Genomic DNA, 5,570 nt, shown 5'->3' on the forward strand with positions numbered 1-5,570 from the left:
CTCTGTCTCTAAATGACAAAGACTGGCAGGGGCTGCAGAGAAATAAGGAGAGCTGTGTTATGGCAGATGGCTTGGATTTTTCTCTAAAAAATGTTATATTTTACCTTCCCACTTTTATTTAATTTACCTCATCTGTAAAATAAAGATAACTTTTATATATTTTTAACACTTTTACTCTGAGGATGAAATGAAGTACTAGTGGATTGCCTGGCACATAATAGTTAACCCATACAATCCACTTCGACATTTGGCTAACATTAATTAAACACCTATTATGTGATGGGCAGTGGCCTAAGACTCTAAGAAAAGGTAAATTGTAGGAGGAAGAAGTGATATTGGAGAGAAAAGCAGGGAGCTGGTTTTCAAAGGTTTTATAAGCCAGTCTAAGAAGTTTGGATTTTATCTTGAGGACAATGGGCAGCCTTTGAACTATTTTATAGAGCCAAATAGCTTCAGATTTGCAACATACAAAAATCATTCAGTTAGCATTGGTAGAGAATGCACTGCAAGGGAGGCAGGCTAGAGGCAGTAGAAATCCAGACTGTAAGTCATGCGAATGTGTGGGCGCAGTACAGTGTCCCACACTAAGGCAATGATAACAAGGATGGACACAGGGAAAATATTTATAACTAACCTTTAAAAATTAACCAATGTATAATTATAGCAGATTAGAAAATAAAATTTGCAAAAGGTTAAAAATAGAATTCATATGTAATCTTAAGATCTATAGCAAACTTCTATTAATTTTTTTGTTTCACATTACAGGATTTTTCCTATTTATTCATGCAAAGATGTGTGCATGTATGTACAATGCCCATATGTGTATATGCGATATGTGTGTGTATTTAAACTGGGATCTGACAACTTTATAAATTTTCTCTTAAAATATCATAAACAATTTTCTGCATCATTAAATATTTTTTGGGCCCTGACCGGTTTGGCTCAGTGGATAAAGCATCGGCCTAGGGACTAAAGGGTCCCAGATTCGATTCCGGTCAAGGGCATGTACCTTGGCTGTGGGCACATCCCCAGTGGGGGGTGTGCAGGAGGCAGCTGATCGATGTTTCTATCTCATCGATGTTTCTCTCTATCCCTCTCCCTTCCTCTCTGTGAAAAATCAATAAAATATATTTTTTAAAAAATAATATTTTTTGGTAATGGCAACTTACATGGGTAATTAGTAATTTATTGTATAGGTGTACTATAATTGATTTCACTCAAACCTCTAGTATTCGATATTTAAAATGTATTTTTTTCTTTTACGTTTTTGCTATTATAAACTTTTTTGTTTGTTTGTTTATGCTATTTTAAAAATATCCTGAGAGCTAAATTTTTGGAAAATCATGTCTACTTCCTCAATAAAGAACCCTATAAGTTGAAGTGATAGGTTGAAAGCTATGTTAATTTTTTGACACATATTGACAAATTGCTCTCCAGAAGGGCTGTATAAAATTACAGTTCCACTAGCAGTGTCTACAACTAGGAGGAGAACCATTTCAGAGTAATTTCAAGGATGGAATAAACAGGATTTGGTGGGTGTAGAGGAGGGATGGATCCTTGGCAGAGTATCAGGGCAGGAGCAATGTGAACTCTGTCAAGAGGAGCAGAGAAATGGGCAGACCTAAGGAACAGGTGGCTGGGTGGATAAATGATGGAAAAAAAAAGATAACTACAGTAGAATGGGTCAAAAAGTGAAGAAAAAAAGGAAATCTGTAGTGAAGTTGTGCATTCAGGTCACTTTAATTTACTGCTTTATTCAGCAAAAGTAGCAAATGCAGCAAACAGCTAATCTTTTTGTAGCACTTGGTACTACAAGGTCCAGAGTTGTATTCATGTGAATATGTTGGTCCATTCTTTTCATTCAATAATCATTTATTATGTGTCTAACATGTACTAAGTGCTGTTTTGGATGCTATGGGTATGGAGATGAATGAGAGCTGGTCCCTGGTCTCAAGGAGCTCACAGTCTAAAGTGGGGACACAGATATCCACAGCTTGATACACTACAGTGTGATACAGACTAGGATAGAGGTAAATGCAGGGTCCTATTGAAGCCAGACGCCTAGCATTGTTTTGTGTATGCATGCATGTGTATTGGAGGGGGCAAGTTGGGGAGTTGCAAGGAAGGCTTAACAGAGGTATTGATAATACAAACTGAGTCTTGAAGGACAAGGAGTTCCTCAGATCACTAAGGGTCACAGATCATACTCATATTCCTTAACAGCATCTTGAATATTTGTACTACCACTCTCAAGGACACTTGAGATGCTTGTGTGCAATCCAAACCCATTTAAGACAATAGTTTCCACTGTTACCTTAATGAATATATGTATAGAGTCTGGGCAATATTATGCTCATCTTAGAATTTGAAAGATAACAAACAAATGGCATACTGACTTTTAAAATCATTTTGATGACACTGATAGAACAATAATATTCATATCTACCAAGTCCTATTAATTCTACCTCCTAAATGGCTCTAAAATCTGTTCCCTCCTCTATGTTGCCCCCTCAGCTCCTGAGCACCAGCCTCCTAAATGGTGCATTCAGTTTTATCTTTTATAAGACACATTAGTAAAATTTAAAATATTTGTGGGAGTACATAACCACTGATGGTAGATGCCCTACATTTTGAGAAACACTGGCCTGTGAGAGCACATCCAAACTTCTTAGCCTTGCATTCAAGGTTCTTCACAAAGCAGTCTCAACTTATCTTTCCAGACTTTTCTACTATTATACTTTCCTTTTCCCAAACAATCTGCATCCCGGTCATGCTAAATTCCTCAATATTGAGTGGCTATGCACTGCTCTTCTATAACCACATGTTTCTTACCGACTGCTCCCTCTATCTGAAATGCTTCCCCTCCTCTCTTCTCTGCCTAGCAAATTCATTATCCTTTGAGACCAGTTATGTCACCTCCTCACAAAAGCCTTCTGTCTGACTCTCTCTTACAGTTAGTCACTCCTTTCTCCATCCTTCCAGAGCACTCCGTACCCATCTCTATTATACTATACACTACATTATCTCAGAATTATGGACCTCTATTTCCCCAACTAGAACCAGGGAGAGCTCACACCAATACTTCATGTGGGCAAAGGTCATGGAGGAAACCTAGTGACCCAGGTCACTCAAAAGCAAAAATAAAACAAAGTCAGTCCAGGCCTAAAGAGCTTAGAAGTATGACGTTTTACAAAGTGAATCATCTTATTCAGAAATAGCCAACCTGACTATAGTTTTGGCAGACAAAATTAGCTACGGCTGCAATAGCAGTTAAGCTAATTTGGTTTTGGCAGCTACTTTACAGCAGACACACACTGACATAGAAACTAAGAGTGAATCATTTGAGTTTCTGCCAAGATGATCAACTATAACTCACAATAATCTCTCCTTACCATAAGCAGAAAGTCAAGAATAAAGTGAACAGCATGACCAGCAAACCATGGTAGACAGAGCCTGGGCTCTATAGTCAGATATCTATACACCCAAACCCCAAATCAATTCATTAAAATCTATATGGCTTTAGGTAGTTTGTTTAACTTTGTGTTTTAGTCTCCTCTTTTAGAAAAATGGTAGGAATAGTACCTACTTCATAAGACTATTAAGATAATGCAACAAAATGCTTATGACAGTGCCTGGAACATTATTATGGGCTCAATAAACATCAGTCATTATTGTAACCCAATGAAATGACTACAATTCAGATAATGTGATGCACAGAATGGCAAATGCATTTTTTAAGAAATAAATTTGAGCCCTGGCCAGTGAACTTCAGTTGGTTGAAGCATCGTCCCTTGCACCAAAAGGTGGTGGGTTCGATTCCAAGTCAAGGCATATACCCAGGTTGTGGGTTCGATCCCCACTTGGGGCATGTGGGAGACAACCAATCGATGTTTGACATCGATGTAGTTTCTCTCTCTTTCTTCCTTTCTCTCTCTTACAGTTAGTCACTCCTTCCCCCTCCCTCCCTCTCTCAGAAATTAATTTTAAAAAAGAAATTTGCCACCAGGCTTTAAAACTGACAACTATAGAGTGTAGCTAGCCACAAACAAAACAGTGTATATAACAAAGTTCTTCTAGGGTTTAAACTCACACGTGGAACACACCACCATACTTCTTTGTGTTCTCCAAGAATTGATCTCAAATCAGGTTCCCCTAGGATGAAAAAAAAAAAACAAAAATCGCCCAATCTTAATTTTTTGTCTTTAATTTTATTTGATACAGAATACTATCCAAATCATATGGATGCTTCAAAGTGTCCTATTATCATGACCCCAAGCTTTTTAATACCATTTCTTTCCCAATTTACCACTGCTGACATCTTTTTTAAAAAACTAAATTTATTTGGGTGACATTGGTTCACAAAACCACTGTAAAGAGTCTGCTCTGGACCATGGGCACACAATGCAGTGTGCAAATGATGTTTTATTGAGCTGTACACTTGAAACCTGCTGACACCTTTTATTCCATTCAGGGAAGCCCACTTGTCACACAAGTGTTTCCTCTTCTATCTATCCTTCTCAATTCCAATCCTAGTATTATGAGGAAGCATTTTTCTCCCTCCTCTTTGCCCATTTCAAATTTCCTCTGGAGTCCAAGTTAAAATTCACCTTCTTCACAAAGCCTATCAGAATTGACCTGAAGACAGATAAGTTTCAAACCTTCAGCACTTCCAGGGTTTGGCTTGATACTTCATAAGTCAGCACCCCCACTCCACCCCATTAGTATACCCTTCCACTAACGGCCTCAGAACTTTTTGTTCACATTGTTATAATAAAATCATTAATAGAGTCTGTTTTGCACAGCCTACTTTATTCTGTAATTGGTGTGCCACATACAAAATTGTCCATATTAGTGCTATCAGTCGTTGCCGTAAATCCCTAAAGTGCTGTTTTAAAAATAGGATGAGAGAAAAAAAAATAGGATTTGAAAAATAAATAAATAAAAATAGGTCTACAGAGGGAATGGGGGGACGGGAAGAGACTAACCAATGAACTTATATGCATAAATGCATAACCTATGGACAGATAATAGTTCGGGGAAGACCTGGAGAGGGGAAGAGAGTGGGGTGCAGGGGGCTAGATGGGGGGGAGAATAGGACATCTGTAATACTTTCAGCAATAAAGATAAATTTAAAAAAATAATAAATATAAATAAATAGGTCTAACTTGCCCTTTACTCTCATCAGAACATTGCACTGAATCTTAAACACATATCTCAAAAGTGAGATTCCTTCCCTCTTCTGTTCCCTATCCCTTCTGAGAATTGAAAGGAAACCCTTTCTACTGCAAAGATCTGGTTAGGGAAGGGGTGGGTGGCTGGAGGGGACAAAAAAGGGCTGGTGACTCTCTTTATCTGACAATCAATGAGACAGAAAGTGAAAATTTGACAAAAGTAACTTCCTGGGCGTGGCAAGGAATTCCGGGCCTCCAGAGGAAATGGAAAGTGGGTGCCTTGGAAGGGGTGTGTGCCCAAACCTGAAATGTAAATAGTGTAGTGAAGGCCTGGAAAGGGGGCGGGAGTGGGGAGAAGGGGGTTCATGGGGGGGACATCTGTAATACTTTCAACAATAA

The sequence above is a fragment of the Myotis davidii genome, unplaced genomic scaffold, assembly GCF_000327345.1.
Source record: "Myotis davidii unplaced genomic scaffold, ASM32734v1 scaffold900, whole genome shotgun sequence".
Taxonomy (NCBI): domain Eukaryota; kingdom Metazoa; phylum Chordata; class Mammalia; order Chiroptera; family Vespertilionidae; genus Myotis; species Myotis davidii.